At 30.7% G+C, this 18,633-nt stretch overlaps 1 protein-coding gene and 1 pseudogene across 1 annotated transcript in view; both read left to right on the top strand.

The window, feature by feature from the left end:
• Window positions 1-18,633, top strand: part of LOC111618806 (E3 ubiquitin-protein ligase RNF128-like) — an 80,517-nt gene that overhangs the window by 10,471 nt on the left and 51,413 nt on the right. The window lies entirely within an intron of this gene.
• On the top strand, window positions 1,244-17,755 carry LOC111618784 (annotated as a pseudogene).

Below are 18,633 nucleotides of genomic sequence, written 5' to 3'. Positions count from 1 at the left end.
CTCAATGAGTTTTTCACAGCCTCGTACAGTCAACACATCACACCTTTGAATTATTTGATAATCTCGAGATGATTCTTTCTTCTTGGAAACTTTTATTTGCTTTACATCTTCAATTATGGAATCATACTTTGGTTTGTTATTAAAACACTACGTATTATATTTTAAATCTTCGCTAAAGAGGTTTGCGAAGAATCTTTTGTTGATTTTACTCACCAATTCTGTGCTTGCTTGCATTCTAGGATTTAAATTTATCTACGTAAAAAGAAGGAGTGGGGAAAGGAAGTGAAAGAAACAAACTTTTGAACTTTAACGATACGGAAGCCGTTAATGTGCAGATTACCTAGATAATCTGAACATTACCTAGGTAATTTGAGAAATGGAACAATTTTCGCAGCTTTAACGGATCACCCTAGTTAATCTGCAGATTAGCTAGGTAATGTATACATAAACGGATTTCGAGCTTTAGCAGTAACATATATAATAATGATCATAAGAGTTCCATTTTACTTCATTAATATAAAATTCATTTGTTACATTATAACAAATTAGTGTGAAGTTTGTCACTGCTTATTCAAAATAAGTTTATGGATTCTTGGCTCTTTTCCAAATTCTGTTAGACAAACTTAGATGCATGAGAGAGCATGAACATTGCCACTCTAATACCTTGTATATCAATAACAAAGTCATGGACTTCTATTTTTACTTTCCTGGCTCTGTTATATATGACAGAGGGAATGTATGACAACCAGTTAAAAAATGATCCCCCCAAGATTTTTACACTTTTTGACTCTGCACCTTGAAATGGCAAGAAATGCAAAAAAAAATCTAGGGGTTTTTCTGTATGTATGTATGTTAGTGTCTGTCAGCCAATTGCAGAGATGGAGTTTACATTAAATGACATTTAACAGCCAAATGGCATCTAGACATTGGCTAACTGAACCATGGTTTAAAATGCATTGCAAAGACGACAATCATCTATTTCTGAATGGCATCTAAACGAACCTTGACAAAATGTTGGGCATTACTTTCTTCACTGCTACTCCCATCTCTCAGGAGTCATTTAGCCAATCAGGTCATTTGTTTATGGTGTCAGAAAAATGGCAACTAACAACATGCTGAAATAATTCCGGAATTTTTCTGAAGAAGAAAAAAGTGTCCTTGAAGAAATAATAAAAAATTATCTTTCAGTTGAGGAGAAAGGATAAAACAATCATATTCTGGGGATAAAGAAACCACATGGAAAATGATACAAAATGAATTTTCTTTATCATTTCCTTCTCAGTCTGCTCGCAGCATAGAACAATTGAAAGGCAAGTATAATCTTAAATGAATATTTTACATTTATATGATGTTATTATTAACGTTAAAAATTTTAACTAACATGAAAGTAGAGTAATAATTCAAAATTTTAATAAGAAGAATATGGAAAGTTATAATTACAGTAGACCCCCCCCTATAACGCCTAGATACGTTCCATGTTATTCGAATTTTACGTTGTAGGAATCATTAAATACATGAGCCAATCGCAGCCCGACATGTGTGAAGTTTACAGACTAAGGCTGTTTGAAAGGTTTTCTTCTATAAAATTAACCGATTCTAATTCCACTCAACATTTCCAAAACACGTATAATTTTTTGGGAATAATCCGTATAAACTATGCTATAAACAAAAAATTGTAGGATTACTTACCGAGTGTGCACTGTTCAACTATGCCATTGCTCAAGCTTGTTTTCATCGTGGAACAGCGCACAAAACGGTGGCCGCGATTTCTGATAACAAATTTTTCGCAGAAAAATAACTTGACCTTTGGAGACATCATTAATATAAATAATTTTTATGGCCGTTGAATAAGAAATGTTTCTTTCACAAGAAATGTATAAAATTAGAGTACTGTATTAGACTTACGGTACCTAATTTACATACTGTACAGACGATAATAAACTCAACTTACTAGCCTAAAATCTCCGTAGCGTGTTGCCAGGCGGCAGAAAGCATATATATAATTATAATAAAGTTACAATAAATTAAGTTAATATATAATTATATATACAGTACTTAATTTATATATAATTAATATATAATTATATGTGCAGTACCTAATTTATATATAATTTATATATAATGCTGTACAGACGATAGCAAACTCAATTTAGCTGCCTAAACTCTCCGTAGCGTGGCACTGGGCGGCGGAAAGTAGTTCGGTTGCTCATCCACTATTGGTCCAGATTTGACCAATCTTGTCGCGACAGGAGTCGGCGACGACGTTTTACGAGTCACTTTATACGAATACTGCTACAATTTTTTCGCTACGTTATAGGAATCTCCATTATAGGAACCATGTTATAGGGGGTCGACTGTATTATTTATATAAATTATATTTATGAGAATAGGAATTGCTTTTAAGTAAGGCTTAGTACGTTGTGCAAAGTGTTTTAAGCCAAAGAGTAAGGTAAATCAGAATTTTAATTGGAAAAAGATTTGCACTATTGTATGTCCAAATAGCATGCTAGAACCCTGTTCTGAATCATGACTTCCTATCCTAATTATCTCTACTTCTATGTATTAGATTAATAGAAAATTATATCTTATAATCTCCTATATTATAGGTTGTTGGAAACACTTAAAAATAGAAGTGAAGAAAGAAGCAGACAACAACTGATTTGCTTTACATTTAATAGAGGGACCAGCACCATCGTCTCTGAATCCTGCCACACAAGTGGTTCTATGTTTTGTGGGTGATAGTGTTGAACCATTACCCAATCCAGATGATCTACCATCATCGCTTATCATTACAGGTGAAAATAATATTGAATTACTTGGAGAGAGTTCTAATTCAGGATTATTTTCACCTGTAGTGATAAGTGATATATCTGTTAGGGAAAATGTAGAAGTGGCAGATGATCTACCACTTAAAAGACAACGGTAAATAATATTCAGATAAAATAATAATCAATATTAATAATTATGTTCTAAAAGCTAATTATCCATATTATATTTATAGAATTAATTCATCATTAAAAAAGGCCCAAATCTTGTTAACAGAGGAGGGCATTAAAACAGAACATATGAATCAAGAAACAGAGAGAAAGAAACAAGAGACTAAACAACTCAAGATAGAGGTGTTGAAGTTAAAAAAGTGGAAACTATTGCCAGAACTTTCAAAATATGGTTTCTCACTACCACCAGAAAATAATTAAATTCATTTAACTTTTACAAGTTGTTTGAAATAATTAAATTCATTTGTCAAAATGGTCCTTTTCAGGATTAACAAACTTGGTTAAGAATAGTCATATTGTATTGATAGCCAATTGGAAGATGATGAAAGACTATCACAAAAGAAATACATTCAATGAAATTTTATAATCTTTATTTTCAATTATTTCAGTAAGCTGTATTGAATACTATTTGATATACAAAAGTAAACAATCTCACATGTATACAATATAACCAGTATATAGAACTCCTTAGTGATTTTAATTAAATATTTGTATATAATAATTATCTATTGGCAACGAAAGAAAATTTTTGAAGTGATACATTTACAGATTAACTTGCTTCCTTAAATAAATATCAAATTAATATTAAATTTTTAGAAAAAATTCAAAATGCATTAGTTATTATTTTATATTATGAAACATTTGCACAATATTTAAGAATACTTGATTATATAAATTTCATTTAATACATGTTGAGTTAATAAAAACTCATGTTTTGCATTATTTGTGAAGTAAATACTACCCTTGGTTTATCAAATACAGTACACTAGAAAGAACAGGTATTATAAAACTTTTTATTTTGACATGGAATTTTTATATTGTATATCTAAATAATGATGTGCTAATGAAGTCTGAGATTAAATTTTTAAGCAAGAATTTTGATATTTACAATACTTTAAAATTAACTGTAAAATTACGTACAGTTAATAATTTTAATAAGTAACTGTTTATTATGTAATATTGTGTAAAGTAAAATAAAATGAAAACAAAAAAAATGTAAAATCAGCAGAAAATACTGAAAAAATTATTTAGTTATGACACTTTTATATACTTTTTTCTCTAGTATATCTTTTATTAATTGAAATAAACTAAAATATCTTAATTTACTTATAACGCAATTGTAATAATTATTCTTATTTTTCAAAGCGGTAATTTCAGTAATTTCGATTTTAAACTGATTAAATAATATAATCAAATAAGTAATTTGTATTTATATAACATTTCTCGTCTGAATTTCCTACGAAAATATTTTCATTTGAAGATTAAATGGCATCATTTTAATGGAAATAGCAAGTCAACAATTCTGTATATATTAAAGTAAGTAAAGCAAAAAGGCCCGGGGTACTTGCCAATTTTCTTAATATCGAGAGATAAAATGAATTATGTTAAATTTATTATAAGAACGGATCAATACAAGGCGCTTAATTAATAAAAATACGTTTTGTTCCTCTCCAAATCGATTTTAATTTTATTATTTAAATAAAATTTTTATTGCGCTGTAAAAAAATTAAATTAAATTAAATGCTATTATTAAAATAGGTTAATAAATTATTATTATTATTATTAAAGGAGTAAAATATTTCAGAAATTATTGCTGTCGATTGTTTCAAGTGTGTATCAGTCGGAGGAAGCAACCCAGCTTGTGAAGATCCATTTCATAATAATTATACCGCAGAGATCTTAGAAAAACCTTGTTTGGCTGGAAGAAAACATCGAAATGGCTTGTTTCCTGCCACTGCTTGTATTAAATTATCTGGAATATACGGTAATTAAATTTAATATAGCTAATATATAGTATTTATATAGTTTTAACGTATTTTTTAGACATTTAATATTGACAAAGTACATTTTATTTAGTTTAAAAATATTCAATTATAATTTGTCATTCCTCTAGAATATATGTTATCAATGTATGAAAATTTTAAATGAAAAATTAACTTTTTTTAATATAAAAATGTTGCATATAGGCCTATATATATATATATATATATGTATATATGTATAGATGTACTATACATACATAAACATTATTTTTCTTTTTTTATATGTGTATCCTTACGTTATATGCAGATGCAGTATTATAATACATATAAAATTAAATATATAGGCCTATATTTAATGTTTTTGTTTGTTTCCCCTCAATCATATATGAGCCAATAACAAATCAATGACAGAAGAACCACGGCGGCTACTCACAAACATAAACTCTCCTACCGTATCCCTCAATACGCGGCCATTTACTTTTACCAAATTCTTAAACATGCAAAAAGACAACAGTTCTTTTATTCCCATTTAAATATGATCCTTCGAATTGCTATCATAAATAATCATTATCCAATACTGATTCCAACCAATCTTACTTATGCAAACCTCCTCTTGCATTGAAGTCACCGCAGATTAAAACCTCTTCCATACTAATTACCCCTTCATTCTCCGACAAAATATCATTCCAGTTATCATCCTGAAAATAAACAAATATAGAAAAAATAATCTTTGTTTCAAGTATAGTTTAAGAAAAATAAAAAAGTACTTTTTAAAACAATTTTATAACGAAAATCATTACTGATCCAAAAATCAGCCACTCTTCAAACGACCCTTATTCTATTCCCTGAAACCAGATTCACGACAAAGTTTAAAGGAAATAGCCAAAAACTCCAAAAAGTAAAAAACTACAGAAATTAATATGAGTTTATTCAAAATTTGTTTACATTCGATCAGTACTGTCCAATTTAATTCCCAAAGATTCCTCATAAAGGACAAAACAATCAATTCATCAGCATCATTACTTTCATTATATTCTCACCCATTCCTGAGATGATAACAACAAAACACCTACTATCTTCCTTCCTATTACAAACGATGCTCAAACAAGAATAATACCTCATATAAATCAGATTTCCATTCTATCTACACGTGACATCAGATCATCTAATTTAGAATTTAAATAATGAAACCTTTTAATTAATATAATTAATCCATCCCTAATTTCAAACAACCGCTCTAAACCAGAAAAAAGTCTACAGTTTCGCAGACATCAGGAAAATTCTTACTTGGAATAAAAAAATCCAACAAAATTCAAAGATTAAAAAGTAAAAATACTTCACAGCTGAGCGGATGGTGCAGAAAAATCCCTCCACATAAACACGCGAAGAGGAAGTTTTTTTCCTTACTTAATTTTAAATTTTACGGTTAATTTTAAAAGAATCGATTAAAAAATTGTATGTATAAACTTTATTTTTATTATTTTTTAAAAATATTTAATGACACTTTTTTAAAAATATTTATTTTTTTCCGTTGTATAATGATGACACCACCTGTCACGAAAAGTTTACTCGTGGAGATGAAATTAATTTGCATCATTTGCAACTCATTAATTACTTTCAGATTATCGGCTTTTATCATCTAAAATATTAATATAACATTTTCTAAAAAGGTTTTGAAATCGCCTTATAACTTAATCTCATTATTGTAATACGGATAGCATTAATAATAAACAATATAAATCTATTAGTAACTTCGTTCATTATCTATTCATATAAAATTTCCTTTATATATTTAAAGCTTATCGTATCAAAGCGGTAAATTAATTTAACATTCTAAAAGTAAGCTCGTCCTTTTAAAAATAAACTTCTTTTCAGAAAGAAAACAAATTATATAAAGTTTTAAGTAAACTTAATTATGTTTGAGAATATTTAGCACTTTAAAATAATAAATTCGGTCTTGGCAATTCATCATTATGAAATTATAATGTTTGTGAAATAAATTTTAATTATTTTTTTTTTTACAAATTAAAAAATTTTATATAATAATAAGAAATAATTTAAAATTATTTAAGCTATATATTTTCTACTTCTGTTACCTAAAATTTCTCAATATTTTACTAAAAGTATTACAACTTTGTAGGTGATACCGGAGAGAGCATGATTGTAAGAGGATGCGCTCTGGATAGTGGAACACTCACTATTGATACTGAAATAGTTCGAATGTCCCATTGTGGAAGTTTCTATTTCAACGATAGATACGTCAGAGGCTGTCTCCAAAGTTGTGTAGAAGATGCTTGTAATGTGTCATCGAAAATGTTACTAAACATTAACCTAATGATATGCTCACTTATGATTTTATTTTGGAGGTATTTATAAGATTCATTACAAGCCAACAATTTTAAAAATATACTCTAAAATATTTATAACTTTTAGAAATATATTAAATAAATATTATATTCGTGCAGTTTGTAGGAACAAAGCAGAAATATATATATATATATATATTAATCGAATTAAAATCATATTTGCCCTAATAAATAATCAGAATCACATTTAAAGGTTCTGAATATTATAACGTTTTATAAAATAAAACATTCTTAAGACTTTGATAACGAAGAATATTTTCGAATATGGGCATTAATTGTGTAATTGATTGACGTATGCTATGGGCTACAATAAACGAACAAATTAATTTCGTTGGATGTAAGTTAGAATGGTATATGGGACCAAAGAGACTTTTACGGCCACGAAGATTAACGAATTAAAGTTTTTTCTATAAATATATATAATAATCTAAATTTCATTTGTGTAAACTACAATTATTTGCTATTTTACGCTGTTTAGAAGAGGAATAACTTCCACAATTTCTGTGCATTACGACTATATCCTTACATTATTTAATCATGTGATTATATCCATTTATCTATTCGATTTATCTTCTTTTAATACTCAACGATATTATTGCTATTTCTGTATTTATATATTTTACTGTGTTCATCTCCATAATCTGTGTGCATTCCTGAAAGCTATTTATTAATCTTCCCATATTCAATGCTGGATAAGTGATTCACTATGTAACCAAATTTCAATAAACATTATCTAGTGAATTATAAAGATGATATCATTCACTTTATTGTACATATTTATGTCTATCATGCTTTTTTTTAAAATTAAAATAATATACTGTAATGAAAATCAACATTATTACAGCTAGATCATTGTTACATGGGTGGCATAAAAGGTATCGTCTAGGTTTAATACTTTATTACAACTGAACGAGAAATACAAATCTTACTCAAATGTTATTAGAATTATTATTTGAAACCACTTATATTACAACGTGTTCAATATGTTTATCTTTAATTTTCTGCCAAAGAATGACTTCAAAAGAGTGACTTTTCCATACTCAGCACACTTGGAGTTTCTCCAAATTTTTTACGATTGTTTGTACACTATCTTCGAGATATTTCCACGAATCTTCTGCCAAAGTTTGACATAATACTTCCATGAATATCTTCGGAAAAGTGAAGTTTTCATACTCAATAGATTCCTCGAGTTCCTCCAAACGTTTTACGCTAATTTGGTACACTATATAGCTTCATGGGGCCCAGGCAAATTTGAATTATCGCTCCATGTACAGTGTTGACTTCAGACATTTTTCTTCGAGGAAGTTTCTGGGGAATTTTTTTCTGATATATAAAAGATGGTTTAGGATCCTCTCTTGGTGAAGGTCCCTTTTTGCCCATAGGATAACGCGCCATTGACACTGTACACAAGATATTTCCATGACAAGTCTAAAGGATTCAGATCGAAAAACTAAGCCACCCAGTCAATTTCTTTCCATGGTGCTTTCCACAATAGACTGTTGAAATTGAGAGCAAACATATCGAACAGATTATAATATGATGGGTTTAATCGCTGANATATATCATATTTCATACCACCCCATCAAGATGTCAAAGCAGAAGAGACTGTTTATGATAGTAAAGATAGCTCTTAGTATGTTACATGGTTGACATAAAATTTTTCTTAACTGCTGTTAACTTTATACAGTTGATATAAAATATTTTACTACAGAATTTGGTTCATAATCTTTTTTTTTTCTGAATTTGCCTCCTTTAAAATTGGGTGCGTCTTATATGCCGGTGCGTCTTATACGGCGAAAAATACGGTATTTGCATAAATCTCGATATTTTTGGCTGTAGTGTCCTTTGAGTCGTACAAAATTAATGTGTCATCCACATATCTAGTATAAAAAACAATACCTTGAAACTGGAAGATTTTTTTATCTAATGATGTCATACAAATGTCTGCAAGTTTTGGGCCGACCACTGATCCCATCGCTATTCCGTCTCTTTGACAATAATGCTCTGTAGAGATTTTAAAGTAATTATTTTTAAAAGTAAACTGTATAAATTCTAAAATGTAACTAGGTAAATTATATTTACTTAAACTTTTTATGATAAATTTTTAATTTATTGAAGGATAGATAGATTTAACATTCAAACTTAGGAATCTATAAGATTTCTTACTTTGACCATGCATTAATCTTGAGATCAATTGATCTGCATTTTTTATGGTATATTTAGAGTCACGTATACACTGCAAATAATTTTTTATATAATGTTCCAAATTATATAGTACTGAGAATTTAAAATCCACTAATGGTCTAAAAATCTGTCCCACCTTGTGGGTTTTAAGTCTAATATTAAGTTGTGGAATACGTACATTATTAAAATTTACTATCTTCTTAAAATCTTGACTTGTGAACTCTTTTCTATATGTTTTCATTAATTTAATTAGTTTCTTTTTAATATCTTCTGTTGGATCACTGGGTAAAACTTCATATTCATCTGTAGCTACTATTTGTTTTTTCTTTTGTTGTAAGTCTGAATTTTTAATAATTATAAGTGCATGAGATTTATCTGCTGTTTTAATAGAAATTTATTTTTAAAAAACATAATTAATCTATTTGTTTTTTATTAATTTTAATTGCCTTTTTATCTAATATAATTTTTGTATGCACCTTTTTTTTAAAGAAAAATTTTTTTAGAATACAGTGGTACCTTGGTATATGTATGCTTTAGAATACACCCAATTCGGAATATGTCCTGTTTGGATGAAACAAATTTTGTTCGGTATACTACGTAAATCAATTATACACACCATCTATGAACAAGTAGCACTATCGGTGTATTAGATCAGACTAGACATTCGTGGTGCAACGGTTTATAACTTTGTTAAATTTCTTCTGATTTTAATTTGTAAGTAAAATTATTATTATTATTAATCATGAATTGCAAAAAGGCAAATGAAAAGCAACAGAAAACTAAAAAAAATGACTAGAATCACAATGGAACTGAAAAAGGACTGTTGAGAAATATGAATGTGGCATGCGTGTTCCGAGATTTTAACTGTTGCATACTGTATTCCGAGAACAACAATATTGACAATTGCGAAAAATAAAGACATTATTAAATCTGCTAACATTGCGAAAGGGGTTAAATCAATTTCTAAACAGAGATTGAAGACATTAAACCATGTTAAGAAATTGCTTTTGCTTTGCATAACTGAAGAACAGTGTGCTAGAGACAGCGTATCAGAAGCAATTATTTTGCGAGAAAGCTAAAAAGAAAGATAGCTGATCTCATGAAAAATCAAGCAGGAAAGTGAGGTGTTTAAAGCCAGCCATTTTTTTCATGAGAACGGATTAATCATTTTTACATTACTTCTTATGGGAAAGGCTGGTTTGGTATACGTCCAATTTGGTATAAGTCCAAACATTAGGAACGGATTAAGGTCATATACCGAGGTTCCACTGTACGTTATTTTAATCCTTGGTGAAGTTTTTCTTTAATACTGCTATTAGTAAAAATTCCACTGTTCATATGTTGAACCTGGCTATTGAACAACAATGTCACAGATGTGGAGAGAACTTGGGAAAACTCCATGTGGCCGGCCCGTCCGAGCGAGGCACAAACCCATGACTGAACTCCCAATGTTCAGGGAATGAAGACCGCTTGGCCACCTGAAATGTACATTTAAATATGCATCATTCATTAAAGTTATCAGTTTGAGATATGAAAATATCAAATACTGTAATATCTATATGACAAAGAAATCAAAAATAAGACTGTTTCATAACAAGGCATAACAATTTAAAATGTTAGAAAAATATATAGGCCATTGTATATTCAATAGTCATTTAAGCTAAAATAAATTACAGTTACAATTTTATTGTTCTCCAAAATATTTTTGTATTTTATCAAAATTTAAATATGTAATTTTCTTAACCTCATAATTAAGTAGAGATTATATTGTACATAAATAAGTCTCACTTGACAGTGGAATAATATGATTTTTGATTATAAAAACGTTGAGCTCTACTGTTGTCAGAACACTGAATAGGAATATGAGTACAGTCAATTGCTCAAATTATTCCAGGAAAGTTATCCTTGGATAGTATGGAAAATCTTGGAAGTTCAGATTCAGTCTGAAATACAATTTTGGCATTCTTCACATGAACTCAAGAATAGAAAACATATTTTAAGAACTTTGTAATTAAACGTTAAATTTTTCTTAATTTAAATCTCAACATATATTACACAAATATTGCAATAAACGTGACAATCATAGGTTCTTTATATGGTTTTTGTTTTAATGTTTGTAAAGTACTATATTATTTTTCCGCTCTCTACAACGATTATCGACATGACTGTGTGCTGGAAATAGCCGTTACCTAACGAGTACTTTACGCAGATTTGCGTTAACGTGCCAGGCCTGGACTTTTAGCGTGCACCGAAATTAAATAATGACCAAGTTTTGTCAATAACAAAATCAAATATTTAATAAATTTCTAGTAATAAACTATTTACAAAATTTAGTAAAAATCAACAACAATTTATTCAATGAAAATCAATAAGAATCAACCCGACAAAACTCAAATCTAGTTTCTAACTTAAATCTATTCCCCTTTGGAATTCGACAAAATTCAAAGACTTAACTTATGTACAATAATTCTTATGAATTAAAGATCCTATTCGTCACCTCAATATACTAGGAACATATTTCCTCAACTCTCAAGACTTTCTCTATTTGTCGATCCACAAATCGAATAACTTCAAAATTGCCTTGGAACTATTTGATCCTATCGGACATCTCTCTCGTTCACTGCTACGAAGTTCACCAAGCTCATTGCTAACCGGAGTTCACCTTGTCCGTCTTTCTTTCTTTCCTTCTCTGATATGGAGATTCTGGCTGGTCACATTTTCTCCGATTAACTCTTGTTTGCAATTAGTCAAATCGATGTGTGCGTGCTACGTAACATTAGAGGGCCTGCACGTGCTGTCTAGGTGAGATGTCTGTTCTTGCCCAATATATTGGTGTTAAAGTCTGTCTTCTTCTTCAGTGTTTATATGGAGATTTTAGCTCTTTATAGACTCTTTCTCCGAGTCACCAACTCTCCGGTTCCCCTACTTAAATCGAAGTCCGTCTTCACTTGACGTTCAGTCTTTATACTGTGAGGTGACGTCACAATTCTGAATGCGATCACTCTCTTCATTTACATACTTATTTGCTAACAATAAACTTTTCTATTTGTCTGGCAGCCTATTTTCCGACAATACTCGCTAACCTTTTACATTATTCTTTTTGACAATTTTCAGGATGTTTTATTCTTTTAAGGTTTAGCGAATTTAAGTTGTGCTTGTGGGGTCTTCTCCCCCTTTTTCTCGTTGCGAACTTACTTTTTTCCGCTCGGGAACGCAAGTGTGTGTGAGTTTTTTTCTACGGCGCTTTTCTCTCGTTGGTGAGTTGGTTTCTCTTCTATTTTTAAGTTTCTAAGGTGAATGTTGAGGAAACCTTCGTCCTAACAAAACATAAGCCCAAACAAAAATATAAAAAAAAAAGCAAAAATAAAAGTAAATAAAAATAATGCTCGGGCTTGGTTCCTTACATGTTTTGTTCTAGCAATGCTGGATTATCTGCTAGTATGTCTATTTAAGAGGTTACTGATAACCAAAAAACATTTTTTCATATAACTATCATTAATTTACTTCCAAAAAGTTGATTATTTAAATTTAAAACTTTTTCAATCATATTAAAGTGAATTTGTGTAAATGAAGGGATTGTTGTACATGTGTTTTCAGTAAATGTCTGGACTGATTTTATTTTCAACAAAAAGGCAATACAGCTCAAATTGCATATGACTGCTATCTATTATATGAAGCAGGGTGAAAATGTTATATGTTGGATCTCTGGGGCTGGATTCACAAATGTGTTGTATGAACCTTTCACAACATAGTATCTCTTCAGTATTGTAAAGTTACCAGAAACCAATGATATTTTACATTTTGTATTTATAAAACATGTCATAGCATTTGTGACAAAACAGAAGAAACTGATAAGGAGGGTGTTTCTCTGTTATGAAATCACTAGTGACAGCTTCCATTTTGAAATACTTTCCAATTGGCTCTATTAGAGTGATGGAATTCTCTTATTTTCACATTTTCAATATCTGAAGAAAGATAATCCAATTTTATTTCATTACAGTATAATCAAAATGCTTTGTAGATGTCATAAAAAAAGAACAAGAATGGCAATAGAAAGTATAAAATATAAAGGAAAACTTTAACTGATCTAGGCATGAAATGAAAACTACCCAAAATTGATACTAGTAGTTATATTAATAGAAGCATTGAAAAAGTTTGAAAGAAATTGACAAAATAATAGTTTTTGGTTAAAAAGAAAGATGATGTCTTAGATAAAGATAAAAGACATAAAAAAGATAAACACAGTGAGGCTGATTTGTTTGATCTCAAGTTAAGAAAGAGAGTCCAGTGCATAGGTCTTTTGATATTAGTGGATCTAATAGAGTTTGTTATTGTATCTGCATGAACAATGCCATTGTCCTCTCACCTTCTACACCAAGGTTATTTGCTTTTGTGAAGGTATGTAAACTAGACAGAAACTTAAGACCAGTCATAGATAAAAGTTGTCTGTCTACCATCCATGTTGAGCTCATTTGTAACAAATTTGTTACTGGGCATCTTCCCAACTATCACTACAGCATTATGCAACATTAACTCTAATTAGGAAGCTCTAAGACTTTGTACGTTTTGAAAAAGAATATATTTCAGTCCTTGACTTTGAAGCTTATATCCTTCTATAAGGTTAGAACTGTTTTTGTCATCTCAGGTACAGTACTTCATCCTACACAACATTGAGAACTCTTCTAGGCTGCTACCACAAGTCTTATAATTAGCATATCTGGCCACATATTCTCTCCTTGTATTTGATGGCACCACCTACATCCAGAATAGGTGTCCCCATGGACAGCACCATTTATGGGATTCTGTGTGAACTAGTCTTAAGATCTTTAGAATTATGGATTTTACCTAAGTATATCTCTAACATCAGTTTATATGCATGATATATTGACAATGTCTTGATCATTTGGAGAAGATGCCCTAACATCTAGAAATTTATCAGTGACATCAACACAAAGCCATATGGCCTTACCTTAAACTTGGAACAAGAAAGTGAATGAGTGTCACACTTGACATTTTCTTCTTTTTGAAGTTGTGCAGTGAAAACCAATATCTATAGAAAACCCACCTACAATCTGCTCTTCATTCCCTGGGCCTTCCTCTCTGCATTATAAAACTAGTAGTGTTTAGGGCTTTAATTAGAAGGGCCTGTACCTGTAATTGTCAAGATATTTGGGACAGAATGCAAGAATTTAAGTATATCAGAAAACTTGCTCAACAGTCAGCTTTGAACCTAACATTATCCAGGCCATTATAAGTTTTGCTTGGAACTGAAAGTCAACACAAATAACTTTTCAAGAGCTGATTTTGCTATGATGAAGTACACTAGACCTTCATTACTTTAAATCAAAGACACTGTGGTTTGGAAAGCCTGCTTTGAATTTGATTTGGTATAATTGGACGTGACTTCTCCATACATTTACAGCAGCGGTCCCCAACCTTTTTATCGCCGCGGACCGGTCAACGTTTGATAACTTTACCGCGGCCCACTGAGGGGGGACGTTGATTGTTCATATTTTACATTGATTTAATTTAATAATTTTAATTTAACTGTATTTAAACGTGCCTTCAAAATAAAATACAATTACACCAAAAAATGAATATAATGTGATTTAACATTTTAACTCACTAGAAAGCTAANGTACAGTTAATAATTTTAATAAGTAACTGTTTATTATGTAATATTGTGTAAAGTAAAATAAAATGAAAACAAAAAAAATCTTAATAATTATTTAGAGATGAATTTTGTTTTTATATGATGGGTTTACGGATGGTACAAACATGGTGGTTGCTGAATAGTAATTGCATTTTGAAAGTTGGAGAAGAGGTTTTTGGGAAAAACTTCAGGGAAGAGATTGCCAGAAGGAAAGGAACTTTGGTGGTGGAATGCTGAGGTACAATCTGCAGTTAAACAAAAGAAAGAGGCAAAGAAAAAGTGGGATTTGATGGAAGGCCTGAAAATAAAGAAACTTACCATTTGGCAAATAAAATGACTAAAAAGGCAGTGACTATTGTGAAAGCAAATACTTTTGAAGAGGCTTATAAAGTTTTTGAAAGGAAAGGTGGTGAAAGGCAGTTGATGAGAATTGCCAAAGCAAGAGATAAGGCATCAAAAGATTTTACTTCTATTAAACTGATTAAAGATGATAAAGGAGTGGTATTACAAGATTACAAAAGGGTCAAGGGAAAATGGAAAGTATATTTTAGGAATTTATTGAATGAAGAAAACCCCAGAACTTTATACAAGAATGGAGAGGCAAATGAAGGAATGGTGCAAGATATTAGCAGAGAAGAAGTGGAAAGTGTGCTTAGGAAAATGAAGATAGGGAAAACAGTAGGCACTAATTGGATTCCAGTTGAGGCTTGGAGAGGTTTGGGTAAAGAGGGAATTGATATCCTCTAGGACCTTATGAAAAAGCTCTGGTAGCAGTAGCAGAAAAAGATCTCTGGTGAATGGAGGAAGAGTATTCTTGTGCCAGTCTTTAAAGGTAAGGGGTTGTACAGGATTGTGGAAACTACAGAGGTATAAAGTTATTTTCCCATACTATAAGTTTTGGGAGAAAATTGTCGAAGAAGGATTAGAGAGGAATCTGAGATTGGGGAGGAACAGTTTGGCTTTATGGCGGGAAGAGGTATGATTGATGCAATCTTTCCTTTGAAACAGCTGATGGAAAGGCAGGAAAATTTGCACATGGTGTTCATAGATCTAGAAAAGACATATGATAGGGTACCAAGGCAAGAGATATGAAGGTGTTTGAGGGAAAAGAATGTTCCAGAGAAATATGTTAGGCTTGTCAAGGAAATGTACTAGAGTGTAGAGACATAGAGACACAAGTTAAGAGTAGTGTGGGTACTTCAGAAGGGTTTTCTGTTAATGTTGGTTTACATCAGGGATCAGCCCTTAGCGCTTATTTGTTTGACCTGATTATGGACGTGAAGTGTGAGGCTCCGTGGAGTATGCTGTTTGCAGATGATATTGTGCCATGTGAACTTTTCCAAACCAAGGCTGAGAAGAAACTGGAAGAGTGGAGGAAAGTTTTGGAAGAAAGGGGCATGAAGATTAGCAGAACTAAAACAGCTTATATGACTCTGAATGGTAGAGATGAGTGTAATATTAAATCCAAAATGTGTCGCTCTCTTTTGTTCAGAGTTTTAAATATCTTGGGATCTTTGTCGAGATGGGGGAAGGATTGAACTCGGAAGTGCAACATATAATTCAATGTGGATGGCTGAACTAGAAAAAGTTGAGCGGTGTGTTATGAGACAAGAAAGTTAGCTGCAAACTGCAAAGTAAATTGTAAAATTCGGTTGTTAGACTTATAATGTTGTATGGGGCTGAGACATGGGCAATTACAACAGTCCAAGAAAGAAAGATGGAGGTGGTGAAGATGAGAATGTTGAAATGTATGTGTGTAGTGTGAAGGAAAGATAGAATAAGGAATGATTTTATTAGAAGTTCTGTTAAGGTGGGTCCTTTGAACAGGAAGGTGCAAGAATGCAGATTAAAGTGGTTTGGACCCATAGAGCAAAATAGTGAAAATTATGTTGGAAAGAGTGTCGGAAAACTGGTATTAAAGGAAAGAGAAATAGAGGAAGACCAAGGCAGTGTTGAAAAGATAAGATGGAGGCTTGAATCAGAAGGGACTTAAGAAAGAAGAAGCTTAAGATAGGGAGAAATGGAAGAAACATATTAGAGAAGGAAATGCTGATCCCATATAAACATGGGAAAAGATGAAGATGATGATGGGTTTACTTATCAAATTTATGGTCCTGAACAGGACGTTTTGTCATTGTCCTAAAATACTGTTTCATTCAACTAAAACATTGCAATACAATAGTTTTTGAAGATCAGATCCTGAAATTGATTGTTCAGTTACTGTTGAAATTTTCTCTTTTCTTTCTTTGTCTACATGATCGGTAATAAACTTTTCTCTTTAAAATCAATGGCCCAATTTTGCAAAATTGCTGTGGCTATTATTATGTTAAGCATATTATCTAATTTAGTTTGCAAACAAATACCAATGCATGGAAATTGTCTTTTCCAGACACCAAATAATCTTTCAATAATACTTTTTGCTTGTGAATGAGTTTTGTTATACCATCTTTTGGCATGATTCTGTGGATGTAGGAATGGGGTCATTAAATATGGCAAACAAGGATAGCCACTGTCACCAACTAAATATTCATTACAATATCCTTGGTGAATAAATAATAAAACAATGGGATTGGTTATTCTAAATATTAAAATAATATATTCTAAAAAATTTTTCTTTAAAAAAAATCTTAAGAAATAACAAGCGAAAATCACTTTTATAAATCCGATTTCAATAGAATTAAAAACAGAGATGGACTAGAAACTTATTTAGTATTTCTCACTTTACTTTTATTTTTCCTTTTTTATCCGTATATATTTCACTTATCAGCCTCATCAGTGGATGTTACAATCCTACATTGCAAATACTTTTATACTCTATCAAGCTATCCTAGCATGCATCAACACATGCGCCGGTATTTAAATTAATACAATTTACATATCCTTTGATACAGTAATGTTCTATAACATGTCTTTTTACAAGATTTTTTACTTTGTACAATATTTTAATATTATTTCNTCTATCAAGCTATCCTAGCATGCATCAACACATGCGCCGGTATTTAAATTAATACAATTTACATATCCTTTGATACAGTAATGTTCTATAACATGTCTTTTTACAAGATTTTTTACTTTGTACAATATTTTAATATTATTTCGGTCAATAATACAGCTTTTTATACTGCAGTGTTGTTGCCACGGGGATTCAGTTCTGTTTAGTTGGATTGCTGCCTCATGCTCTTTCAGTCTTACTTCAAGTTTTCTTCCTGTTTCTCCAATATAATATTTCTGTTTTGTACATGTACACATCAACCTGTATACGACTCCTGCTACTTCTAAAGGATTTTTCGATTGTTTCTCATTTGCTTTGTTAATTAAACAGATACTCTTGTTTAATCTATTTCTTTGTTCAGCTACTAAGTTGACAAAAAATAATTCTTTAATATAATTTTTATATTTTTCATAAAATTTTGAAATATATGGAATTTTAATATATAAATTTTCTATTTTTTTATTTTTGACATTATATCTATACTAATATAATAAAGAGATAATGTTTGTATGTTAGTTTGTATGCAGCAGGTAATCTCCAAAACTACTCATCCGATTTCAAAAATTCTTTCACCAATATTTAGAATGGAACCTCAGGGTGGACATAGGCTGTCGAATACATGTCGAAATTACCCTATTGGGGGGAGAGGGACAGGATTAAGGCTTACTGTGAAAAACTT

This window comes from Centruroides sculpturatus, unplaced genomic scaffold (genome assembly GCF_000671375.1).
Source record: "Centruroides sculpturatus isolate CEXI.00-Female unplaced genomic scaffold, Cexi_2.0 scaffold13, whole genome shotgun sequence".
Classification (NCBI taxonomy): domain Eukaryota; kingdom Metazoa; phylum Arthropoda; class Arachnida; order Scorpiones; family Buthidae; genus Centruroides; species Centruroides sculpturatus.
The sequence above is the reverse complement of the archived record's forward strand: the minus strand, read 5'-3'. Positions and strand labels throughout refer to the sequence as shown.